General features: G+C 43.6%; 1 pseudogene; it reads left to right on the top strand.

Moving 5' to 3' along the window:
• Window positions 1–16,184, top strand: part of LOC103270423 — a 33,678-nt pseudogene extending 17,494 nt beyond the window's left edge.
• The last annotated feature ends 2,842 nt before the right edge of the window (window positions 16,185–19,026 follow it).

The raw sequence follows: 19,026 nt of genomic DNA, 5'->3' as shown, positions 1-19,026 counted from the left end.
GGAAGTGAAATAAGCAGATTGGGCTGGTCATGCACTTGTCACTAGGCCTCAGTTGATCCCAAGGGAGCTGTGAAGCTGAGTTAGCTCTTCAGAGTGCTCTCCTATCTAAACAAGCAGTCTCTGATCCCACATGCTCCCCGGCAACATGATCTCTCTCTCCCCTTAGCAGGCCCTGTTTATCCCACCTAGTTGTGCTGGATGTAGCTCTTGTGATTAGCTAGGAGAGCAGACAAAGATAGATTAAACTCTTTTTTAAAAAAAAAAGAAAAAGGAAAAAAGAAACAAATTCTCATTCTATTGCTAAAGCTGGAATGCAGTGGCACAATCATTGCTCACTGCAGCTTTGAACTCCTGAGCTCAAGCAAGCCTCCAGTCTCAGCCTCCCTAGTAGCTGGAACTACAGGCACACTGTCCAATGCCTGGCTAATTTTTTTTAAGACATGAGGTATTACTATGTTGCCTGGGCCAATCCTAACCTCCTGGACTCAAGCAATTCTCCCACTTTGGCCTCCCAAAATGCTGAGACTATAGACATGAGCCACTGTACCTGGCCCAGAAGTAGATTCTGAGGGAATAACCTCCAACCTGTGAGACACCTACCCCAATAGAGGCCTCCGTGTGATCTTCAGAATCTGTTAGCAAATGGGAGTGGCCACATCTGCAGGCCTGGCAGCTTTAGGGAAATCTGTGTCTATTCAGATATCCCCATCCCAAGTCTCAGGGTCTCACTCCTTCTCTATTAGGACCCTGATTTCAGCATGGAACACCTGCCAGGACCAGAACCCACCCTTCTCTGAAGGAGTTCTTTCTATGGTGTTGTCCTGGGCCTGATGCTTCATTCTTCCTGGTTATGCCGCCAGAGAGTAAGGTTTCCCTGAGTGCTGCCAATGAAGCCCTCCAGCTTTCAACTTGTGCCTGGTCTTGGTGATTAATCCCATTCTGATTCTATCATCATCTCTCTCCAGTGAATCAGTGGCATTCAGAGGCTGCCACCCAATTCCATAGTCCTCTTAGCTACCACTTCCCTCAAATCTCACCAGTGGCCAAGATCCTGCATGGGCCAGTGCTCTTCCTCCACAGGCATCCTGTCTCCATCTTAACAATCATGGTATTGATAGAAATAATAGACTGTAGGGACATCAATAAAGGGGGAGAGAGACCAGAAATTGCCTATGAGGTACAATGTTCACTATCTGGGGAAAGGGATCCTGACGCCCGATTCCCACCACTGCATAATGTGTCCATGGAACAAACATACACTTGTATTCCCTTATTCTAAAATAAAAACAAATAATAATAGTAATGATTGCACTGCTACACACACCAGAGGATCTTCCTCCACCCACCACCAGCTTGAGGCTCTCATTGACAGGTGACTGCTAAGTAGGATCTCCAAGTTTCCATCTTAGAGGCCCCCTCCCAGGTCACTCTTGGTACCAAGCACCTTAGCTTGGGTCTCTGGGAAGCAGATTGATGGACCGTTGTGTACAGAAAATGGAATGAAGAGCTTTCCAGAAGATACGCCAATAAGGAGGTGAGAGAGGCAGGACAAGGCTGGGAGAAGTGAGTCCCCAAGGAGACAGCAACCAAGGCTCCCGCCAATCCTATAGGGAGCTATGGAGCCAATGGCCCTTCAGAGACCCCAACTGAGGCAAGGAGACAGCCTTTGTATCCCCAAGTCAGCCAGTCATTGGTTCTGGGCCACCTCTGGGAAGGGACAGGACCTTAGGGAGGCAGTTCCCTTTAGCCCAGAGCAGATCTCAGTGAGAACTTTAGCAGGTGTCCACATTTTTCAGCAGCTGGGAATGAATGCACTGACCCTAGAGAGGGGATCGGGCAGAGCCCCACAGCATCCACTGCACAGAGGCATGGGACTCTGTCAAGAGAAGGGGTCAGGGAGTCAAAAGGGAAGTGGGAGTATCTCAACAGAGGAGGGACCATGCCCAGATAGGACCAGCAAATGGAAAGATTTCTAGTGAGACTGGAAGGAAGCAGCTGCAAGATCCAGGGCTTGGTCCGCGAGTGGGGAGCCTGGTGTGCATGGTGGTCTGGCATATGGTTTCCAACGATTAGCCTTTCAGAGGGCATTCTCGTGTGTCTCATTTCTAGGTTTTGGTGGCAGTGAGTCCCTATGTCCCCCACATATTGACAAGGGTCCCTTTTGAGAAATTAGGCTTATGGACAAAAGAAGAAGTTAAATCTGGGCCAAGAAGAAGGAAGAGGAGGAGGAGGAAAAGAAGGAAGAAGGAGAAAGAGAAGTAGAAGAAGAAGAGGAGGAGGGAAGGAGAAAGAGGAGGGGAGGAGGAGGAAGAGGAAGAGAGGGGAAGAGGAAGAGAAGAAGAGGAGGAGGGGAGGAAGAAAGAGAAGGGAAAGAAGGAAAAGGAGAAGAGGAGGAGGAGGAGGAAGAAGATGAAGAGGGCTCATCTTCTGGCAGCATAGGAATGAAATGCCCCAAGATCATGCCAGATAACGCACTCCATCCGCCTTGTGCTATTTTCTGTGGAAGAGATTGCACCTATTTCTCTGTCCCAGTGCATCGAGTTACAGCCAGAACCAAGAAGGGAACTTACCCTGACTCCCCAGGAGTCATGTGCTATGTGAAGACAGCTGAGAACAGATGACGGCTGAAAAGCAAGGGTGAGGGTGGTCTGGAAGAAGCTGGACAGGAAGCTGGGAGAACACCAGTTCGAGGTCAGGCTCTGTGGGACTTTGGGAAGATCCCTGTGCCTCTTTGGGCTCCAGAAAGTAGAACTAGATACACTCTCCTGAGTTCAGTGGAACCTAGACTCTAAATTTATTAGTAGATATTTTATAGCATTTGCTGAAAGCAGTACATCACCCTTTGATGCCAAAATCAGTCCTGGGTCTTCTGTTTTGCGGGTGAGGTTTGTGATAGTGAGGTGTGAAGCAGTATGAAGCCCACCAGTCTAGGCTCCCTCTAGGTGGTTCACTGACTTTCCACTGTGGCATCGCACCCCTCAAAAAGAGGGCTTGGCTTGTCATGGTGGCTCACACCTGTAATCCCAGCACTTTAGGAGGCTAAACTGGAGGATAGCTTAAGGCAGGACTTCAAGACCAGTGTAGGCAACATAGCAAGACCCCATCTCTAATTTACAAAAAAGAAGAAGAAGAAGAAGGAGGCTGAATCCACTCGCTCCTCCTCACCTGCAGTTCTCACACACACAAGCGAGATGGTCTTTCTAATCCCACCCTGACTCTGACTGCCTCCTTGGTACCTTTTTCTCCCTCTTCTCCTCACTTCATCCCTCCCTTACAGTGCACATGACTTGGGTCACAGAAGCTCTACATTTTAAGCCTTGGCAGACATGTGGCAAGGCTTTGTCTATGCCATGGGTTAGAGAAACTAATACTGAATTATAGATTTAGCTTTGTTTTCAAAGCTAAATCTATTATTTATAACTAAGAAGAAACCTATTAATTCCCTGTCCTCAATTTGCCATAGAGTACTTCTGTGTCTTAAACGGGTTGATGCTCTGAATAGATGTGAGTTTAAGATCAGCTTACTGCACTAGACACCGATGTACATTAGCAGATTATACGTATTATTTATTTAACCAATGTATTTCTTTAGTGCGTTCAGCTAACAATGTATTAAAACATAACAGCCATTTAGCAGGTGTGCACCTATATCAAATATTTATTCCCAGTAGTGGATTTGCTTTACAAAAAGCCCACTGCCTCCCACAGTGACCACGTAATTGTGGCCCAGCAGCAGCAACAGCAACTGGCAGTGTCTCTTGGTCAAGACACCCAAGGGGCTCCCACGTGGAGGAGGCGTCCTTCGGTGTCAGCAACCATCTTCCTCCATCAATAGGCATGTGGTGGGCATCTGTTCTGCACCCAGGCTGTGCTGGGGTGGGAGATGCAGCAGGTGGTGGAAAGAATACGTGCTTCTGGAATCCCCACATCTATTCGCAGTCCTGCTGTTGTCTCTTGCAAGCTGCATGAACTCTGGCAAAGCTCTTCACTTCTTTAAGCTTTTGTCTCCTCATCTGAAGAATGAGGCTCCTTATAGTGCCATCAGGAGGCTCAGCTACCATAGTAAAGTGAATGTATTTGGCAAAACTGATCCCCACGGGACTGGTATTGTTGTAAGACATGAGACAGGCTGAGCACAATGGCTCATACCTGTAATCCCAGCATTTTGGAAAGCTGAGGAGGGAGGATCACTTGAGGCCAGAAACTTGATACCAGCCTAGACAACACGGTAAGACCTCATCTTTATAAAAAAATCAAAAAAGTAGCCAGGCAAGGTGGCACACACCTATAGTCCCAGCTACTCAGGAGACATTAAGGATCACCTGAATCCAGGAGGTTGAGGTTGTGGTGAGCTGTGGTCTGTGCAGCTACACTCCAGCCTGAGTAACAGAGTAAGACCCTGATTCAAAAAAAAAAAAAAGACATGAGACGACCTACTCTTTTACTCTTTCTATTTTTTTATTTTTAGTTATGTCACAAGTTTCTCCATGAAAGAACAGAGATCAATCTTATTTCAGTGCCTAGTATAGTACCTGGCACATCTCTGGCATGATCATTATTATGTAAATGAATCTCTTCATTATTAGTGATCATTTAATTTTATTTTTAATTATTAGTAAGTTTTAGATTAAATAACTACAATAATACAAATGATAAGTGTTAATAGACCACTCTATGACATAAAGACAAATGAAATATCACACTGTACATTATTCTTTCAATAAATATGTACATCAAGCTCCTGCTAAGCACTAAGACCTGATTTAGGTGCTGAGGACAAAATGAGACCAAGACACATGAGATTCCTGTTCTCATAGCAGGGTCCTACAGAATGGGAAAGGCAAGCAGTAAATAAACACATAGACATCAAGAAAATCCCAAAGAGCTGTCACAGAGGGAGGTTGCAGCTACTTTAGAGTGACTTCTCAGAGGAGATGATATTTGATCTGGGATTAAAATTTTAAACAGGAGCTCGAACCCTGAGGAGTCAGAGTGCACCAGGTAGAAGGAACAAGGACAAATGGACTTAGACAGAGCGAGCCAATAAGTTCAAGATGCAGACAATACCTCCATGTGGCTGCGGGGAAGCAGAAAAGAGAATGAATGGGATGGGATAAGGCCAGAGTCTGTGCCATGCTGCGCCATATAACCGACTTGGGACATTAATTTAAGCAGAGTGGAAACCAAGCAGAGACTTATAAACAGAGAAAATATGATCCACTTTACATTTTGAGAATTTCAGTCTGGCTCATGTGCAGGCAAAGATTTGTAGGGGAAATAGACTATTTCGGTAAACCAGAGTCTTTGTTTGGGTTCCCCCAGCAGTAAACCCTGAGTTACAGACCCAAGTACATTTAGTGTATTTAGGGAATACAGGGAACATCTTGGTGGAAGCATTGGGTTGTGTATTGGAAAGGTGAGCAGCAAAGAATGTATTACTAACCTAGCCACCATGATGAGTGATCGGAGCTTAGTCCTGCAGAGAAACTTAGAAAAACTGTTCAGAAACTCACCTCAAGCCGGGTGCAGTGGCTCACACCTGTAATCCCAGGACTTTAGGAGATAGAGACAAGAAGATTGCCTGAACCCAAGGGCTCAACACCAGCCTGGGCAACTTAGTGAGACCTTATCTCTACAATAAATTATAAAATTAAAAATGATGGCACACACTTGTGGTTCCAGCTACTTAGAAGGCTGAGAGGAAAGGGTCACCTGAGCCCAGCAGGTCAAGGCTGTGGTAGCCGTGAGTATACCACTGCACTCCAACCTGGGTGACATAGTAAGACTTTGATTTAAAAAATTAAACAAACAAACAGAAAAACCACACACCTCAGACTATTTCCACCTGAAAGACAAGGAGCAGGGGTATTTATATACTGACTCCCAAAAGTCACTGGTTGAGGCTGCTGTCGGAGGCAGTATCTGCTAATTCCCCAACCCTTCCAGCCCATAGCAGGCAGGGCAGGGTGACCTTTCAAGAGTGGAGGGAAGCCCTCAGTCACTGAGATTCAAGTTGGCCAGAACAACATGGGAAGGTCTGAGGGACATGAGTTGGCACGGACATCGCCTGCCATGTCAGGTCAGACATAACAATGACTTGAAATAAGAGACAGTGGTGGAGGTGATGAGAAGTAGATGGATTTGAGCTGACAAGACTCACTGCGTGCATGTGCAGAATGATAGAGAAATCAAAGACAGCTCCAGGACCAGCGCTTGAGCTACAGGGTAGGTGGTGGGACCATCTTATAAAATGAGATAGACTAGAGGAGGAATCAAATCTTGATTCCAGCATTGGGGGCAAGGAATCAAAAGATTTGCTTTGAGATGTCTATTAAGACATCAAAATTGAAGCATCAAGTACACAATTGGATTTATAAATTGAACTCATAGAAGTTTCAGTTTTGCAAGATGAATAAGTTCTAGAGATCTGCTTGCAAAATTACACCTACAATCAGTGATACTCTACTGTACACTTAAAAATATGTCAATGGGCTGGGTATAACGGCTCACACCTGTAATCCCTTCACTTTGGGAGGCCAAAGCGGGTAGACTACTTGAGCCCTAGGAGTCTGAGACCAACCTGAGCAACATAAGGAAACTTCATCTCTACAAAAAAAATTAAGATAAAAAAATTAGCCAGGCATGGTGACACGTGCCTGTAACCCCAGCTACTTGGGAGGCTGAGGTAGAAGGATTGCCTGAGCACAGGAGGTTGAGGCTGCCATAAGCCATGATCATCATGATCATGCCATACTGTATTCCAGCCTGGGCGACAGAGTAAGACCCCAACTCAAAAAAACAAAAAATATGTCAAGGAGGTAATTATCATGTTAAGTGTTCTTAACACACCAAAATTAAAATATTTTAATGACATTTTCTTTTAAATTTCAAGCTCATAGAAAATGTTACTGTACTCAGCCTCCCATCCCTAGTCCAACCAGAAAAACATGGCTTATAACTACTTTCTGAGTTGGTTTCCTTGGAAGATCCTTTTGAAATGATGATTCTGCTTCCTTAGAAGTATTTGAAGAATACTTACAATTCAAAATAAATTGACAGCTGAAATTTGAGACCTAAAATTTCCTGAACATGCCAGGTCTTGTACTCAGACATTTTCTTACTTAAGCCTCCAATAACCCCTTCGATAATAGTAACACAGATTTCGTTATCACCACTTTATTGCTTGGAAAACTGACTCAGAGAGGTTAGGTGACTTACCCAATGCCACAGAACTAAAGAGAGGAGAGAGGACAACTCTAGTTCCCAAGCCCCAGAGACTCACTCCTCCATACAATGTGGCCTAGCTCAGTAATCAAAAACTGATTAGCACTGCAGCTTGGGTCTGAGAATTTGGTCCGGAAGGATTCTGGCATCACTTTTCAATCATTAGAGACGCTGCCTAGAAGAAACGAGAAAGGAGGTGGCAAATCAGCATGTCTCAGGCTGTGTCTGAAAAACAGCATTCTCCAAATAAAGAACCCATGATTGGCTGGGCACAGTGGCTCATGCCTGTATTCCAGCACTTTAGGAGACTGAAGGAGGGAAGATCGTTTGAGCCCAAGAGTTGGAGACCAGCCTGGACAACATGGCAAGACCTTGTCTCTACCAAAAATCAAAAATTAGTCAAGTGTGGTGGCAGGTGCCTGTAGTTCCAGCTATTCTGGAGGCTGAGGCAGAAGGATCGCCCGAGCCCAGAAGGCCAAGGCTACAACGAGTTGTGATTGTGCCACTGCACTCCAACCTGGGTAAGAGGGAGACTCCAAGTCAAAACAAGAAACAAAAAAAACCCACAATCTTCAACCTGAGAAAAGACTACACATACATATCCCTCTCTTGGAGAGTCACAATGCACACTGAGAATTAACAATGCTGTTAACAAACAAAAACAAAGTTAAAAACAAACAAAACCTGTCTGATTTGATTTAATCTAGCATTTCCCAAGCCTCTTCTGCCACTGGACTTTGATTTTATGAAAGCCCTGTTAGCATCCCAGAATAAGTGCTCTGAGAACAAGTTTGAAGATTTCATATATAACTAAGTCAGTGTTTTCAAACTGTTGCCTTAGCTTTTGATTGACTCCATGCTTTTGAATGTTTTTCATATACTCTCTTAAACTCAAGTTGTCCCACTCTGGTGATGAAATTTATAACTCTTTCATCCTACTAATGTTCGTCGACTTGTGCCAGGCACTGTACTAGGTCTGAGGACTCAACAGTGAAGAGTCATCTCTTGACTCCATGGCTACTGGTGTTGGCCCCCCAGAAGAAGAGGCCACCTGTTTGTCACTACACCATTCTCAGAGCTCTCTTTCTTATAAGAATCCACCTGGCCGAGTGTGGTGGCTCATGCCTGTAATCCTAGTACTTTGGGAGGTCAAGGTGGGATACCTTCTTGAGCCCAAGAGTTTGAGACCAGGCTGGGTGACATTGCAAGACCCCATCTCTATAAAAAAATCAAAAAATTAGCTGAGCATGGCGGCACGCACCTATAGTCCCAGTTACTCAGGGGGCTATAGCAGGAGGATCGCCTGACCCCAGGAAGCTGAGGTTGGGGTGAACCATGATGGTGTCACTACACTCCATCCTGAGCGACAGAGTGAGACACCCCCACACACTCAAAAAGCAAAACAAGCAGAAAGAATCCACTCAAGGCTTTTATAAAAGCAGACAAGAAAAACGATCATTTTTCTACAATGAATCCTAAGGCCAGCTGAGAAATAGCTCTGAGAATAAGGCTAGCTATATATTTTGTGGAGCCAGTGCAAAATAAAATGTCAAGCTCCTTATTTGAAAAGTTAGAGGAGAGAAAGCATGGCACTAAAGGTTTTAAAATACAAATCTTTTCCTTTAAAAATATTGTATTACTTATAAAACATCATAGGGATGATGATGATATTTATAGAGCAAAAAAAAATTTACAAACTGTAAAAATATCAAACGTCACCTTGGGAGACCTAGGTGAGAGAATTGCCTGAGCCCAGGGGTTTGAGACTAGCCTGAGCAACTTGGTGAGAGCTTGTCTCTACAATATATCAAAAAATTAGCTGGATGTGGTGGCATGCACCTGTAGTTCCGGCTACTTGGAAGGCTGGGGTGGAAGATCCGCCTGAGCCCAGGAAGTCGACTCTGGGGTGACCGTGAGCATGCCACTGCAACTCCAGCCTGGGCAACAGAGTGAGACTCTGACTCAAAAAAAAAAAAAATCAGACATTGGTTTCATAATTTTACATAATACAACAAATGATAACATTTCGTTAATGTGATATCTTGATGGACTATAAGAATTTTCTGGAGGTACTATTTCACATTAATGGAGACTAAGACAGCATGACAACTACATGTAATATGTAATCTTAGACTGGATATTGAACTGGAAGGGAAAAAATGCAACAAAGGACCTTATTGCAATAATTGATAAAGTTGGAAATATGTATAAATAAAAAGTATTTTGTGAATGTTAAAAAAAAGAATTTTCTGGCTTGTTTTTTTGGAAATTCATTGCTTAGGTTATCAAAATATATAGCAACTTCATTTACAATGGATATAATTGAAAGCAACAGCTCCCTCTTGACAAATGAATAATTGCTACTGATTTTTGGTAACTTCTGATTTTGAAAAAGGATTTATGCTGATACAATTGTGAGTGAAACTGTTAAGAATATTTTATAGGATATTACAACAGTGGAATAAATTTATCTTCTTTTTTAGAGATGGGAGTCTCACTATGTTGCCCAGGCTGCTCTCAAGCTCATGTCTCAAGTGATCCTTCTGCCTTAAGCTCCCAAAATACTGGAATTTCAGGCATGGGTCACTGCATCTGGTCAAATTTCTGATAAATTATTTCAAAATATAAATTTCAGTATAGTTAAAGCTGATGATTTCTTGCAAAACAATGTTTCTAAAAAGATTTAACTCTTCATACAATTCAGTATTCAAATTCAGTCTAAATTTAACTTTAAATGGAAATTCATATAATCACATTTTAATGTTTCCTATTCAATTTCCTGTAACTTGTAGAGAATGTATAAGAAACTGAAAGTGGCTTCATAATTTGCATATCATTCAAAACATCTGTATATAGTTCTACAGCTGTATCTTCAGTTACAAGGAAAAAATTATTTTTAAATTGTCTTTCTCACTTATAATTGGTTCATCTAGAGTATCATATGAAAATAGTGTTCTTTTCTATTTGATATGATCATTAGATTTATTTATTTACTTATTTATTTATATTTTATAGAGATGAGGTCTTGCTATGTTGCCCAGGCTGTTCTAGAACTCCTGGGCTCAAATAATCCCCCCTCCTCAGCCTGCCAAAGTTCTGGGATTACAGGTATGAGCCACAGTACCTGCTCATCTTTAAATTTTTTAATCTATATTTATTTATTTTTGAGTCAGGATCTCACTCTGTTGCCCAGGCTGGAGTGCAGTGGCATGATCACAGCTTACTGCAGTGTAGAGCTCCTGGACTGAGATGATCCTTTTGCCTCAGTCTCCCAAAGAGCTGGGGCTACAGATACGTGCCACCAATGTCTAGCTAATTTTTTGATATTTTGTAGAGACGAGGTCTCACTATGTTGCCCAGGCTGGTCTCAAACTCCTGAACTCAAGCAATACTCCCACCTTGGCCTCCCAAAGTGCTGAGATTACAGGTGTGAGTCACTGTGCCCTGCTGATCTTTAAATTTTTTCTATTTTTAAACCTGTGACATTTGTTTTGCAATATTGTAGCAGTTTTCAACTGCAGAAATTCTCAATTCTTTGAAGAATTATAATAACTCTCCTGCATGCCTTACTGCAACACCCATGTGTACACTTTCATTTTGTAATAATTTACTGACAACGTTTACTCCGTACGCACCTACAGGTGTTATACTGGTGCTCAGGTTGGAGAGTGAATATCAGCACAGATGTTGCAGGCACAGGCCAGGGATGAACAGGCCGGCTAACCTCCTATCACAGAGTCCTCTCCCTACTGCTGCTGCTGATGCTATTACTGCCACTATCATTACCAATCTGGGCGTAGCAACTGACCTACCAACCCCTCGTGGCCCTGCAGCACCCTGGACAGCTCCGAGCATGCAGGTGGGGTGGCCAGGCCACCTGCTCAGCATGCACACTGCCCACTGCCTGCTTAGTTGAGAGGGTCTGGGCCTACCCTTGCACACGGGCCACCTGGCATCTCTCCTCTGCTCACAGGCATGGGCCATCATACCACCTGGCTTTCTTACAAAACATGAGTTCAAAATAAAATGATTTAAAATTCCAAGATGATGACAGCAGAGTATTATGCCAGGCACCTGATTCTTTCTGGGAGTAGGATCCTGTACAATTGCATGGGTCTCCTTCCCATAAAGCCAGCCTTGCCTGGGAGGTATCAGCATTAACACTATTCTTCAGGTGGGTCAGGAAGCCTATGGCACCCTTCAGCACAATTTTGCAGACCCACTATGTGAACCTGTCCTGAGGAACTGCACTGGCAAAATTGGCTTGGCCTGGGGCTTTTCCATCACATCCACTTCTGCCTGCATCAAACCAAGGATTTTGATGGACCAAAGCTTAGTCCATCTTCCTCTGACTTCTAATTCTTCCCCTGTCCAACAGAGTGCCACCTTCACCTCTGAAATCCTCCACTGATGGGTCCATCTAATCCTGAGATTTTGTCTCCCTTGCAGGTTCTGTTCACTTTGCTTTGCTGGGTTCCAACTTGTATTTTGTTTGTTTGTTTTGGAATCGGGGTCTCACTCTGTCACCCAGGCTGAAGTGTAGAGGAACCAATCATAGTTCACCTGGTCTCAGGCAATCCTTCTACTTCAGCCTCCTAAGAAGCTGGGACAACAGGCACATACCACCACACCTGGCTAATTTTTGATCTTTTTTTTTTTTTTAGGTCTCACTATGTTGCCTAGGTTGGTCTTGAACTCCTGGGCTCAAGCAATCCTCCCACTTCAGCCTCCCAAAGTACTGGGATTATAGTCATGAGCCACTGTGCCCGGCCCGACTTGGTTTTTCTAATGGGAGTAAGATTGGGTTTAGAAATAAGCAAAAGAAATCATAATTGTGACAAGAATTAACCAGGAGCAATGACTAATGAAGGTGACAGTAGATCAAGTGACTAAGCATTCAGTGGGCCAAGTAGCTATTATGAGATAAATTTCAGATAAGGTAAGGAGAAAAGCACCCTGCTTCTCTGGTCTTTTCCCACAAGAGCTCTCTCTGCTCTCCAATCCTTTTAAAATGTTAAATTTTAATTAAGAAGAGCCATCATCTTTCTCCTCCCTAAGACAACCCATTGTAATATACCAAGAAAAGATGGAAACCAACATTCTTAAGCACAGTATACCAAGCACAGTGCTGGATGCTATACAAAATCTCATTAACTTTTCGTCACAATCCTGTGTATCCTCTGACCTCCCTTGTAGAAAGGCAGAGACTGGGGCATTCAGTAGGCCTGGTTCACAGGCACTCAGGTGGCTGGCTGTGCTCTCAGTCTGTTGATGTGGTATCCTAGTAGGGTATCTGGACGGAACCAAGGTGACAGGCTGAAGTACGGGCTCCAAATTCCGCTAGCCAAGACAAAGAGCTATATCCAGGCAAAGGGTGAGTGACCCAGGGGGCTCTGTACATGAGAATGTTTGAAGGGTTGGAAAGAACAACAGCTGGAGGGCTCCCAAAGTTGGAGGTTTAGGGCTGGATTTATGTGGTGGCCCAGCTGACTGGTGGGTAGACTGGCACCAGTCAAGGGAGCCACGGGCTTTCATCACCATTTTATAAGTGAGGAAACAAAGACCCATAAAGATTAAGGAGGTTGCCCAAGGTCATACGCGCTCTGACAATTAAGTTCGCAAACTCATCCTAGAAAAAGTACTACATATGTCATTGCTGAATATCACTGCAGTCCCCTTCAAAGTACTCCTCCTTGGAAAGCTATGCACTGACACCAGCACCTAGTCCACCTGTCAAAGCAATTCTGGAACTCTTTTTCTGGAATGACCATCAGAGCCATTGTCGTAGTACCCTTGATGTCCTGAACATCATCAAATGTCTTCCTTTCAATATTTCCTTTATCTCCAAGAGAAGAAAAAAGCAAGTGGGGACCAGATCAGGTGAGTAGGGCAGGTGTTTCAATACAGTTATTTGTATAGCATTGCCAATATAAACACATGGTGGCAAGTTCACAAACTTAATTGTCAGAACTCGACAAATAACGATGATAACTCTAGTTGCCATTCCAGAAAATGAGTTCCAAAATTGCTTTGATAGGTGAACTAGGCCCTGGCATTGGTCTATAACTTCCCAAGGAGAGTACTTGGAAGGTGACCATAGTGACAATTCGGCAATGAAGCATGTAACACCTTTTCTAGGATGATTCGGAAACCTAATTGTCAGACTTCATACAAACTGAGCCTAAATTCCAACCTGGACCCAGCACATGAATTTCCCACCATCAACTGGATATGACATTAGAGCAAAGGATTTACTTTGTTAGCTTTTGCCCTGATATGTGTGTACGTGAAAATATAATCCTCTACCTTGATCTCAGCAATTGCTCTCCATTCAACCAAGCTCACCTGACCAATCCAGGATCCCTGACACTCAAAGCTAAGAAAAAGAATTCTAGTTCAAATTACACAACTTACAAAATGAATAGAAATACACCAAGTCTCTGTCTCTGGATGCCAACACACCTTGTCAGTCTAGTTCTTGCAAATCAGTTTTCAGATGACTGTCTCTGCTGTAGGCTTAGACTCTCTTTTTCAACAAAATTCTACTTTGAAATGAAACTGAACAGTGATTCCTTTGTCTAGGCTGTGTTTGTCTTCTGAAAGCCATGAATACCATTGATTTAAAAGACAGAGATCCTTGAGGAAATGAAGAACTAGGAACAACCAAGACTTACCAATAATAAAAATAAATCAGTTCAAATTTCAAAAATTATCACATTTCACATTTATGGAGGACCTCCATGTGTCAAGAGGTGCCTGAGGGAGGTAGCTAGTGAAGGAGGCGACTGGTATATAGAGCTACAATGAAACGCTGTTGGTGTGATAATGAAAGATGACGTCTTCCAGGGGACTTGTCTTCTGGCTCTGACTCTTTCCTTCCATATGCAGAGGTGTCACTCCTGGCATCTCTCACCCATCATTGCTCTTACCCAGGAGAAAGTCATGGCGGTGAAAAAGTCTGATTGGTGGATTTGGGGGAATAAACTGGTCCTCCTCGTCTCAGCTACTCCTTTGATCGCTACTAGTAGGGAGTTCACCTACAGGGAACAGAGTTCTGCTCTTCCCCCTGGGAACCCTGCCTTCGTCCATGCTGTCTGAGGCTGAACAGGAAAGTCTGTCTTGTTAAAGGGCCTAGCTGGCTGTCACACTGAGCTAAGCCCTGCAAGTTAGCCCTTTTCAGTCATAGAGGCAACAGTTTGGCCCTCACATGCTTACTCTTTTGTCTTCTATTTCAATTCGTTCAGAAAGCAGATTGAGAAGATGGATGTTATTCACGGGTGTCCTCAGAGACCAGCCCTTGGCCATTTACTGAGACACTTTGGAAATGGGCACTCAGTGCTTCTTCCCCGAGATATTATGCGAGTCACATTTCTTCTCACACACAGGTTCATTCTGAGGAACAGCATCAACCTCGCAGCCTGGCTTATTTGTCTCATCCACTAACCTGCTTCCTCTTCACAAAAAGAGATCATGGGGCTCCCTTGTTTTGCTTTGCCTGTTTTTAACGGACTCACGCCAGTTCCAAGAGGACACTATTTTCTCTGCTAAGCCACCTTCTACTTACCGCTCTGGAACGTTGTCAGATGTCAACATCAAGTCGTGTGCCCCAGTTCTTTTCCCTTTGGGGAGGATGGGGAGGCACACAGCAGTGTTATCCAGCGTTCCCCATCGCTCTGCAGAGTTTGGGGCAGTATTCTTGAGTTCCAGCTCCCTCAAAAGTAATTTATCTGGTCTGAACTCATTTAAAGATGCTCCATCCTGTAAGTTTCCTTAGAACAGATTCCAATTCCCTCTTCATCATGTTTGTTCTACTCTCTTCAGTTTCAAGGTCATTCTGTTTGATAGAGCATACAAAGGCAAGATAACACTGCCGTCTCTGTCACCCAGTAACATTATCCCACCTGCCCCAAGCAGTGGGCCTTTCATTCAACCCTTGTTTTCTCCTGGCTTTAAAATTAGCTTCAAAAAAAAAGGTTTTTGTTTGTAACAATGTTTACAGGCTCCTGCTCATTGTGGGCTTCACCCATTCGGAGACTATTTTTGGCCATCTGCACCTTTCTTGTTTCCCTGGTTATTTGGCCATCTCTTCATCTCTTGTGCATGGCTTTTAAACATCCCACCCCTGTTTATGGTTATTACTCCCCTGGGTATCCTCTTGCCACACCCCACACTTTGGCTTTCTCATCCAGGTTCTTCATGTTGATAAATTCTCAGCAGTCTTTCTAACATGTTACTTGGTATTAAAATGTTGTCATTTCCTTCTTTATCCTCCATAGCCTGCACATGACTAGATCCACGTCTGAAGTCATAAGTACTATTTCCATCACACTTCCCTGTTTCTCCCTCCTTTAAATAGCTGGACACTTTGAAGCACTATTCTCCCATAATCAGATTCTTTGTCCTCTGCAGTTAACAGTTGATAGTCTGGTACAATGGCCCTGCGCAGTCCGGGAGGCAGGTATTAGTCCAGACATGAGGAGGTGGAGCTGCCCATAAATGGGCAGTCCTGGATGCTCCCGCCGTCCAAAATCCAGCAGCTTTATGAACTACTGGCGGCCCATGGTACCCTGGAGCTTCAAGCTGAGATACTGCCGCACCAGCCTCCCATGACCGAGGGCCAGAGTGAAGAGAGAAATCAGATAAGGAATAGGAGGCCAAAGAAGAGGAAGAGAAAAAACTGACTACACGTGCCCATGGAATTTGACTTTGATAATAAGCCAGTGACACCAAAGGATGCCCTGACTGACCAGAGATGCACCCCAGGAAGCTTAGCCCGGAGCCAGAAATGGGAGGTCCACCTGGACAAGGTCCTGTTGGATATGAAGTGACACAAGAAGCTGAAGGAGATCTTTCATACTAGGAGGGACCTCTTCAGCCTGGACTCAGAGGACCCCAGACCCACCAGCCTCCCACTCTGGTCCTCAGGGAGCAGTCTCGTTCCCCAGCAGTGGAAGTACTGACTGTGTTACTATTCCCACTAAGGTGCAGCATCTGTACCTGTTGGGGCCGGGCCCTTCTTTCCTAACCCAGAATACTGGGAAACTTGGGAGAAAAACAGAAATTCTAAGCTCCCAACATAGAAACTTGCAGAAAAGTGGGAGCGCGTGTATGTGTGTTTGTTTTCTGTTGAACTTCATTCAGATACCTGGAATGAATTTTCTGAATCTAAAATAGAGGGTGCAGAGTCAAAAAAAAAAAAGTTGATAGTCTGTCATTTTTCTCCTTATCCCTGAATTCCAGTTTAAAGCCACCTCAGTCTTGTGTGCAATTGTTCCTGTTACATACAGTTTTCCCCACCTCCTGAGCATACTCACTTGCTGCACGAGTGGTGGGCGTCCAGGCTGACAGGGAATGAGTGCTGTGTCAGGTATCCATGTGAACAACACTTGCAAAATCCCTTCACCTCTCCAAAAACGTCAGCTTTATCGTCCACAATGTAGTTAACTACCTACTTCCTACCACTTGTCGTTTTGTAACAATTAAATCAGGAGAAATCTATAGCAGTCTATGCAAATGCTCCCACGAGTCCATCTGTCTTTCTCCGTCATCTGCCCTGAGGAGTGAGCCTGTCAGTCCTCGTTTCATTCAACTGCATATGTTTCTAAAGCACACCATACTCTCTGACATTATCTACACAACCAGAATCTCATGCTCTCATGCAGATCTGGGGGGTTCCAGGCCTGCTCTGTTTTATTATACTGGGAAAGGGAAAGATAGTCAGGAAGATGGGGCTGCCCCAGGACCTCGACTTTTTCTGAGAGCTTCAAGATCTAGTGTCAATTGCTTCTGCGGGAAGCCCCACTGATCCTCGTCATGGAAGAAAAAGGAAATCATGTCCTTCCTGTCCTTTGACTTCTATCTTCCTGGGGAGAGATGGGCAGCTATTCAGAGAGAGGACACCTAGCCTGGTACTAGAAGTTTCCAGGAATGTTCTGTGCTCACATCCTAAAAGATACTGTAATAATGTAGGGAGAGAGGCATTTCAAAGGCAAACATGGCACCTACATAGAAAATCTGGAAGGATGCACAGCTTCTTAATGTTTCACTCTTTCATTCTTCATGTTTCTGTACTATTTAACATGTACTTAATTTTTTAATAAATTTTAGCCATGTTTAAGGACAAGAATGTATATTTTGGTGTTTATCATGGCTGACTATGAGCCCTTCTGGAGAGAAGAAAGTCAGTCCTGACCCCATGCATTGGTGGTTGACATTAGGACAGACAGTTCACAAGCTCTCCTGTGATAGCTGGGCTGAGATTTCTGCAGAACCATTTACTGAACACTTAGTGTATGAAGGACCTTATTGTTACAGGCTACCAAACAAGATGTCATGGCTTGGTTGTTGAACAGAATTTTATTTTCTCACAGTACTGAAGGCCAGAAGTCCAAGATCAAGGTTCTGGCTGATTTAAACTCCTGGAGATTTGCCTAGTAAGAGTCAATAAAAAACTAGCACAATGCCTCTCCCATGGATAAGGACCAAGCCGTGTGCTTCTTTGGTGTAGTAGAGAAGTTCAGAGTAGTTAAGGGAGAGAGCTTTAAATTCAGAAATAAGTGGGTTCAGCTCCCAACAGTGAGTCTTCCTAGCAAAATGACCAGAGTATGTTGTTTAACATCTGCAAGTTTCAGCTTCCTCATCAGTAAATTGGGCATAACATTTCCTACTCCATAAACTTGTTGTGAAGATTAAATAAAAATATGTGTGTAAAGTGCTTAGAGCATAGTATTTATATTTGCACATACATGCATACAAATACACACACACAAATACTCAATAAACTGCTACCTACTATGATTCCTCACAATGTCTAGCTGGAAGCACAACACAGAATAGGTGTTTAATTCATATTATGTTTCTTTGATTTATTGTTGTGTTTCCAGTGCCCAGAAACCCAGTAGTGAGTATGGCAAATGCCCCTCACCAACTGTGTACTCTAGTAAGAGTTGGCCAACATTGATGGGTCTAGAATAGGAAAGTAGGAGGGATAAGTTGGAAAAAAGTTCTCACTAGTCGTTGATGCATCCTAAAATGAGGAAGGACAAAGAGAAATATCAAAACAGTCAACCTCTTATTCCCACAAAAAAGAAATTACTGGTTCAGAAACAGGACTAATAAGATGCTCAAAAGAGGGACTGTTATATAAGCCACCTGGGTAAATAATCCCACCACATTTCAGTTTTTTAGATTACTAGAGGCCTTGGGGTCTTAACTAGACCAGCATTTCCCCAGCAAAATGGTCATGACATATAACTTGGGGGATTCACAGGGTGCCTTTAGTTTGCACAGATTGAAAGTGAGGTTCAGTGAAACCCAATGCACTGTTTCTTCCCCAGGAAGAGACCACATTGGGGGCTTGTATTTTATTATTTCTTCCAATTTATGAAGCAAACCTTGTCCTTAAAATCAGTGAGAGTGAGGAATGGCTCCACAGAGAAATATGTTGTTTGAATCCAACTGTTAAAATGTGGCAATTTGTGAGTAATTAGTTGATTTGCTCCAGAGGATAGATGAAATGTCCAAGGATTAAGGTCCAGGTTCCACCATTTGTTATTGAGTTCAAATTTCCTTTTTCAAGTTCTAGATAATTTAGTCTACATTTTTACTAAAGCATTGCCTGGTCCTAGGAGCCCTCTCTTATTATTTGACACCTAGGAACATTCTAAAGAAAAAGCAGTAATAGCAAATAGTCACACCCTTCATTCTCCCCTGACTCTCTTCCTTAACTCCCAAGTATTTAGTCAAATAATAACTACTAGCATGTATTGAGAATTTACCATGTGCCAGGAGTTGTTCTAAGTA

The sequence above is a fragment of the Carlito syrichta genome, unplaced genomic scaffold (genome assembly GCF_000164805.1).
Source record: "Carlito syrichta isolate Samal-C Ts95f unplaced genomic scaffold, Tarsius_syrichta-2.0.1 Scaffold309827, whole genome shotgun sequence".
NCBI classification, from domain to species: domain Eukaryota; kingdom Metazoa; phylum Chordata; class Mammalia; order Primates; family Tarsiidae; genus Carlito; species Carlito syrichta.
Note: the sequence above shows the minus strand (reverse complement) of the source record. Positions and strands in the feature narration are given on the sequence as shown.